Raw genomic sequence first — 9,002 nt, 5'->3', positions numbered from 1 at the left:
GGAACTTGCATGCTATTTAAATTAAATTCGATATACAATTGACTCTGCGCCAGAATGCCGTAACCTATATTATATCAACCCCTATACCAACCTACTGGGTTAATAAAACATGTATGATAGACATATTTTTGGTTTATTCAAATAAAACAAATCTCATAATTATATTTACAATACTACGGTTACATAAAATAAAAACTATAATTACGGGGAAGTGTACCAAGAATACTGGCAGCATTTCCACGTTGGATAGCTAGGCTTGGCCGTTGACCGAAATAGCTGCCAGCACTTGGGTTGCCAGTAGCCCTATTGAGGCGAGAAGATAGTATTTTGTTCATTCTCCGCGTCTCTGGGCCACACGGGCCAAGTGTCTCGACACTAAACGGTACAAAGATGATTGTGGTACTCATTGAGACCAACATATTTGCGAAGCCTCCTGTCTTCGGCAGTCGAAGCAGCAGCCGCAGCACCAACTGACGTAACTTGGACATGAGAAGTAGCCAGAGTGTCCATGCAAGTCGCGTCACAGACCAGCGTCCTTCCTCGTGCCCAAGCCACCAGAGTCATTCCGTCAGGACGCTTGCCATCGCGCCGGGTAATAATGCCATTTGGCTCTAAAACAGCTGGTATATTCAGAGCGGTAAATGCCCTGCGGATGACTTAATTATTGCTAGCGTGACGACTGATACGGCCTGCCGATTTTAGGAAAGATAGCCCGTAACGCCCAAGATCTACATTGATGTGGTTCATTCAGTTCAGATGGATCATAGGATCCCTAGTCCTTATAGTGTTGTCATTACCTACATTTGATTCGTTTGAAATAAAGGTAATAAATTTCAACCAAGCTCAAAAAAGAAGGAGCTTTACAATTCGACTGTATGATTTTATGTTTGTTATATTTTTTATCCTCCTTTATAATCCGATTTGAAAAAAAATCTTACGATAGGGATATCTGATGTATAGTTCTGATGAATGATGATGATGGAATGATGACAGGAGTGGTTACAATATAGTTAAACTACTCTAACCAAACCAATGTGATGAAGCCGATGGGCATCAGAACTAACAGGACTAAAGTAGTAGTTTATACCTGTCTCGTACGTAGTATCCTAGAATATTGCAGTTCTGTGTGGAGTCCGCACTACGAGATATATGTAAAGCGGTTAGAAACTGTACAAAAGCGGTTTCCATGGCACTTGTCTTACAGTTGCAACTTGTCTAGGCACCTTTCAAGTTATAAAGATCGTCTGCTACGTACGAAGTGATTTGAGACGAAAATCGTCTCAAATCACTTCGACATCGTAGAGAAATGCTTGACACCATGTTTCTGCACAAACTTATTAATGGAATTATAGACAGCCCCGATCTTTTATCTAAAATAACTATTAATATTCCTAGGAAAGTACAAAGATTAAAGAAACCTCCTTTCAATATAAACGGAACTAAATCGAATTTGGGACAAAGCGCTATACCGATGCATGAAAAGTTACAATTCGATTCATAACATAGTCCCTGTTGGTATAGCAACCAAGAAAGGCAGAACTAAGGAATGCTTAGAGATAGACATTTTCTCAAATTCTATAGCACAATTTAAGAAATTTGCGGATGAGACTATAAAAAATCATCTTAGTAGGTAGTTAATTGAAATATGTAAAATATGAATTTAATAGAATTATTTAATTTTTAATAATTATTTTTTTTGTTTGTTGTATTAATTTGAATTATTATTTGCTGTAATTAATGTAATGAGCTTAATTTTATTTCTTCTATTGTTAGTAATTGTTTTTTTTTTGTAACCTGTTATAAGTAAAAACTATAGATTCATTTAATTATTATATTATTACTATAAAATTAATAATTTAATTATGTATGTATTGTAATTTAATTTAATAGTGATTTAATTTTTAAAACAGAAACTTTTACTTTGTAATGTACTTGCTAGTAGTAGGGATTCGCCGGTTCTGGCTCACAGTAGTAGGGATTCGCCGGTTCTGGCTCCTCGATTCTGGCTCACTTGCTCGTGATGCCTACTAAAAAAAAAAAAAGAAGTTTGGTGTCAAACTGGGGGTTTTGATGTATTTCCGAGCGATTGCGCTGATCCGTTTTTCGATATCTCTTATAGTTTCAAAGTTAGCTTTTTAAATTAAACAGATCCATAATCATTAATAATCACTGGTCGTTTAGCTAATGATTGGTGAGCGACTCAATGTCTAAATTTCCATGAACGTGATACAGGTAATTTACTAATTACCTCCATTACATTCGTTACTACGATTAAAAAGACAGTTTCTGTATTTATTATTTATTTTTAAAACATGATTTAAATAAAGTATATAATAAAACATCATTGCAGATTGTATCATTTTCAAAATATTTGATGAAATCATTCAAACTCTTCTTATTAAACTTAAAGTATAGATACATTATGCAGTACTCGCCACACACTGCGGTATATTCATTCTGTACTCTTGCAGTATTGTAGTTATACATTCTGCAATTCCTTTGTAAAAACATCAGCTGGAATCCCTGAGGTGGACGACCATATGAGTCGAAGTATTGTCCAATACCCTGCTCATCAATGTGTATTGCAACCCAGTGAGTGCCTGGCTTATTATCACTATCTAAATTGCTGACAATATAACAGGGCGTTACAACATATATCGGCAATTGGTTTGCCGCGTAAACATTATTTTTAATACTGGGATCAATTTTGTTCAAATAATTCTGTATCTCGATTGTATTCATATTAGTTGAGAACAAGGTCTTGTCAGTTGCGAGGATTGATTAGTTATGTGGATCATAATAACATAAGCACTCAATAAATAAGGCTTTAATGTATCTTATTCATGTATTTAAAACTTATATGGTTACAATTAAACAAAATATCATTACAAGCGATTCAAATATAAATCTATGAACATTTGATGAAATTATATTTTCATCAATTTTATTATAATATAAAAGCTGATTGAAAACGAACTTTGTACCTACATACTTACGTAGTCATTAGTACAATCTGGAAATGTTGCCTCCATTAAACTATCAATAATTGAACTTATCATTTAAGTGCCATTATGTTTCACCATAATAAAACAAAATATCATTTTATATACATATTTTTATTATATAAATTTATAAGGTAATCTAGTATTTAATCGACATAAAAAATACACAAGGATACAAACGATTCAAACATTAATTATTATATTCTAACTGCTGTAATCTACAGAAATATTACGATTTTTATCAATTTCAATAACATTATCGAATTCCACATAAACAATACAGTTAATTGTTTGTGTAAGAGCTGATTCAAAACGAACTTCTAATCTTACACTACCATGTTTTATAAGATTCCAATGACTTGAAGAATTTGCTGATAAATCGGGTGTTAAGTCGAAGGCTAGCAAGCAAAACCCTTTGGCATATTGCTCTCTTGATACTCCATTGCCTTCATTTAGGAAATGTATACCTGTTCCTGAGAATAACGTATGATAGACCGTAGTAAAAATATTATTGTCAAACGATGGCTGTAAGGCTTTTGAAGGTATCTGTTGTCCATCTATGTATAAACAAAATGTATTAATATCATAATTTTCGAAATTGAATGGGTTTTTTGTGAGACTACCATTAAAGGATGCATTATTCACAAAACCGACTATACACCTTTTGGGTATTTGACCAAGGAATATGTTATCAAGGGTTTTCCCCTGAATGCCTGATGGTATAGTTAAAACTTTGACTTCTGCTCGCGTGATTGGATATTTTGCTGTGGTAGATGATAAAACTTTTTGATGTGCAAGTAGCACAGTTGGGTTGATTCGTGCTCTTCGAATAATAAGAGTTGCATCTGTAATAGACACCTTAAATTTATGGTCAGTTGATGAAGCCATGAGATTGAAATTTTCTCTAGAACGAACTAACTTTACGCACATGTCAACGCCATTAATCAAAAATTTTTCTTGGTTGAATAAATCTCCATGTAAATGTCCTATCATTTCTATTTCTTTGCTTTCACTAGCCAATTCTTGTCTTTTAATAAATCCTTTATTTTGTTCATCAGTTGCATCCATTTTTCCAGCTGTATCTTCATACCATAGACCACAAGTGAGATGAGATTCTTTTGCAGCAGGTGCATAATTCAATAGAGTTTCAATATAAGCTCGATATGCATATGTATTATTCGGTGGCGATACAAGTTTTTGATTTAAATATACATCAAGTTGACTGAAAAGTGTATGTAACCAATTATTAACTGGGGCCACAACTGTCGGTACTGTCAGTTTTGTATAATCTTGATTCAAAACTTTAGCTTTTATATGGAGTAAAGTATGGGATAAATCCACATAGTCATCACCTGCCCCAGGTACTTGAAATTCTATTGGTCCATCATCAGCAAGTGATGAAATGGGCTTATAATGAATCCATAGTCCACTTTCAATGCTAGTTTGAGTTGATGGTAATGCAAATAAATCCAATTCGGACTTAATGCATTCACAAGACTGACTATGTAAAAATGACATATTTAATCAGTAAATATATCTTTGATTTGTTTTTGATTCAATTTTAATTTCTTAATAGCTTTCGCTTTCGCAGTCAATGATGGAATGATCGCAGAACGACGTTTTCGTTTTGTTATATACCCAGATCCAAACATGTTGATATTATCTATTTTAGCATCAGCTTTTCGTTTCAAATTTGAGCTGACTTCTTTTAGACGAGTTTTTATTGAATCTTCCATGGGGCGTGCATTAACCATATCTGATAATATACCTACACCGGTACTTAATGCTTCTTTACCAATAGTTCGAACACCACTAGACAGTAGTGGTAAAATAGATCTAAACAGCCCCCCAAGAAAACTTCCGATTCCATGACCTCTTTGATACGGTGCTCCTTTATAAATAACTCCGATACCCGATCCGGCCTGGTGAGTATAATAGTGTTCATATGGACATGAAATATTATCACGTTTGCCGTACATTATAATTTTTGAAAGTGGAGTTTAATGCACACTGTTCCAAATTGGAATGGTATCTTTTGACCGGTACTTGTTCTTATATGTATTTCAATTGTATCAAATTCTCTACGCATCACAGGTAGGTAATGGGGAGGAGAGAAAACGTGCATTTTGGATCCAATGGTATTATTCGTAAAAGGGGTGTCATAACATCTCCAACGATTTGAGGATCCACTATGTTACAATAAACAAATAATTGAGACGGTAAACCCAAATGCAAATTAGCTGGACACTTTCCAAAATTTTTTTCAACGAGGTTCCTGTTTGGTTCGAACCCTAGTTGAAGACATAATTTAGGTGATAGAGTTACAGATTTTATGGATTCATCCGTTATCGTAGCAACTACAATCCTTGAAACCTCATCGCACTTAAATTTAATTTTTTCTCGAGTGTTATTCAGTGCCATCAAAATATGATTTATGTTATCGTAATTTGTGGCTGGAATATGTGTCTTGTAATAAACATATGACGGTTTACTTTCATTGGGTACTTGCATCAACTTTGTTATATAAATAATGTTTTCATGTTCTTGAACGGTGAACATAGTGCATGGGTACTGAAATTCTACTACTCCAACCCTCCATTCACCTTCTAGTATTGTTGGTTTTGGCAGTTTCGTAGAAAATAATGTTGTTGTATTATCAGGAAAATAATCCATAGAACTATTGCTTAGTAAAGTTAAATAAAAACTATCTTTATTCACATTTTTTTCAAAGTAGAAGCTAATATCCAGCTATTAAATTTATTAGGATAACCTCTCCACTTCACCAACAATTCTTTTCTGTTACCGGTATATCGAGAGCGTATTATTTTATCTATTTTGTATTTAGTAGTGGGGTCGAATATGATTTTTTGTAACTCTTTTTCATAAAAAGTACCAACTATCTCTTCGCCTTCTAAATCCTTTAAAGTAAATACTACAAACGGAGATCGGTGTATTATGGTAGATACGATGAATATTTCGTCACTCCAATTTGATTCATATCCTTTTTGGAAAATATGTTTATGTTTTGTTATTCTAACATAATCTCCAACGTGAATTCTTGGATTCACCATATTAATTGATGTTTTTATCTTACTTTCTCTATCATATAAATTTTGCCATACACTCAGCAAAAATACTTTCAAAGCATTCCTTAACTGTTTCAGAGTTTTTCTTTTTCATTGCTCGAACATACGCATATTTACTAAAGACATCAATAACACAAAGTATGTATTTGAAACCATCATTATATTCAGAATAAGATCTCATATCACTTAAATCGGCCTGCCATAACTCATTAATATTAGACAAAATATATCTGTTACGAGGAAATTTTCTTTGAACAGGTTTATGTAATGTATATGTTTCTTGTGATTGTAACCACTTTAAGACACTATTTCTGTCCATTTTACCCTTCATTGCTTTTGATAATTTATCAATAGTGCTGTAGCCAGCAGGATGTGATGCATCATAATAAATTTTATTTATTTCTAATATGGGGTCCATTTTTCCCAGTCCGATCTTTTTTTTAGTTTCCCTGTGTACTTATTACTTGTTGGTGTAGAAAATTCTTCGTCAGGTACTGATTTAGCTTCAACCTCTTTTAATTGCAAATGGTTTATAAAATCCACTCGCTTTGGGTTCCCGATATAAGTGAGTGGTACTTTTATTTCCTTTAAAGTTGTTGCGAATTTTTCCCAACCTATAGGTTCACTTTTCTGAAGAGCTCTCAAGGTATCACTCACCAAGTCCACAATATTACTCCCAGGTATTTTTTCATTATCTATAATCACGGTACCAGATTCATCCCAGCTTATTTTATTTTTATTCAAGGAAATCAAATTTAGTAAAAGTTCACCTTTTTTAGCATATGTTTTCGGTATTAGTTTCAGTATTTCAGAGCTTGTGTATATTTCTCCAATATTTTTGTTAACCTCCACTGATGTTTGAGAAGGAACTACATTTATTTATTCACATCATGATTTATATAATCAGTATCGATTTCATTATGAGCTTGATTAAAACCAATATATGAATCATTATCATTTATAAGTGGTATGTGGTATGGTTGTCGATCCTCTTTGACGAAGTTTAGATATCTTTGAAGGGTTTGCAAATATAAAATACATTTCTTTCGATCTTCTATGTCACTGCTTAAGATATTTTGCATATCAGTATCTAATCGAGATCTTGGCGTATCATTTTCTTTGTGTTGTTTTAACTTCTCCAATAATGATGGTTCAATAAGTAAATTTTTTTTAGCATTATCCATTTTCTTAAATAAATGAATTAATCAACCCACTTAGAATAGAACCCAATATTATCGGTAGAAATGAACCTCCTTTTTGTACAATTATATTTTTTCTAATTTTATTCGTACCTTTTCTTACCAATTTACGAAGAATATTTTTATATTTCTTTAATTTAGATTTTTCTTTCTCGGCCAATTCAACGTTACCCCGCAGTACGTTATGAATACATTCACAAATGTAATTTATTTCTGTTTTGTTACATGATTTTAATAAAGCTTTTTGATATTTTGGCTTCAGTTTATGTAGAGCAATTAACAAATCTTTATGCGTCTTTAAACGTCTATGCATCATTTATAAATGATCGAAATTTCTTGATTCTTACCATATTTAAACCCTTTTGTGGGTACATAAACAGTGCAATATCCATCGGATGGAAATATCTTTGTCTTAACGCGACACAATTCATTTGTTTCTTGTTTCAAATCAATCATTAAATAACCATGAGCTTCATTGGTAGCATCTCTGTAAGAATCTTCCAAATATTTCGGATTTTCAGGGAATACTTGACGAGATAAGTATCGAATTTGGGTTTTATCTCGAGGATTTTTGAAATATATTATATAACTTGAGTTGAGTGATATATCTCTTTGTCCTTTACCTTGATGAAACAAATTTTGAGATAAATAAAACACACTTAAGTTTCTATGATGACTTCCTTTCGTGAATATATCAACAATACGACCATCTGATTCCCTCATCAGGTCATCAATTATTACAAGTTGAGGATTTTTTCCGTCAAACATAGATAAATCAGGTAAACCTTGAAGATAATTAATGTGGTTGAGATTATATAAAGGCTGCATTTCATCAAAGCACCAGGTGATTTGGGTAAAATTTGTATCACAGATATCATTCAAAAATTTTATAAAATTATTTACGAAAACTGATTTTCCACATCCACTTGGACCAGCAACTATTGCAGTGAATGGATGATTGAAATGATGCATTATCTACTACGTCTATGTGTGTTAAGGTTTAGTATAGTAATGAAACAATCTGTTATTAAACCACCATTTATTTAAACAGAAAAATCTATAATTGAAACAATATACAGTACATCATGTTTTACTCCGCAACTTATACATCTAAATACAATAATCTCTCATTTGGTTTTTTAAAACTATAATAATTTATTCTTAAAATTTAATATAATATTTATTCTATTTTATGATGACCCCAAGCTAAGGTATCAATATTATTTGGTAAAATGTACCGTTTGGTATCATTAAATGACAGACTAGATTTATTTATTCTTTGAGTAAAAATATTATGCTTTATTGACTTAAATCTAAGCATTGAACAATATTCGTTCTTATTTTCAAATAAGCAAGTCTTATAATTTTCCATTTTCATATTCTTAGTAACACTTTTATTAACCCCCTTAGCTTTAGCTGTGAATTTTCCCTCAACATCTAATGCATACATTTTAGATCTAAGTCCTACAAATTCATTAAATATGTTACCATTGTTTTCATCTTTAAAGTAGCCTAACTTCTTTTTATTGAGTTTTGGATAGCCAAATATATTTTTTTCTGTATAGTCAGAGGTATCGAAACGCAAATGTAAATCAGGTTTTATATCTCTGTAAAAATCATCTGTAAAAATTTGATATATTAAACTATCAGTATCTGTGTACAATAATTTTAATTTGTTTTGAAACTTTTTAAACATATAGTTATTGTGAAAGTCG

Source organism: Leptidea sinapis, chromosome 17 (assembly GCF_905404315.1).
Source record: "Leptidea sinapis chromosome 17, ilLepSina1.1, whole genome shotgun sequence".
NCBI lineage: Eukaryota > Metazoa > Arthropoda > Insecta > Lepidoptera > Pieridae > Leptidea > Leptidea sinapis.
Note: the sequence above shows the minus strand (reverse complement) of the source record.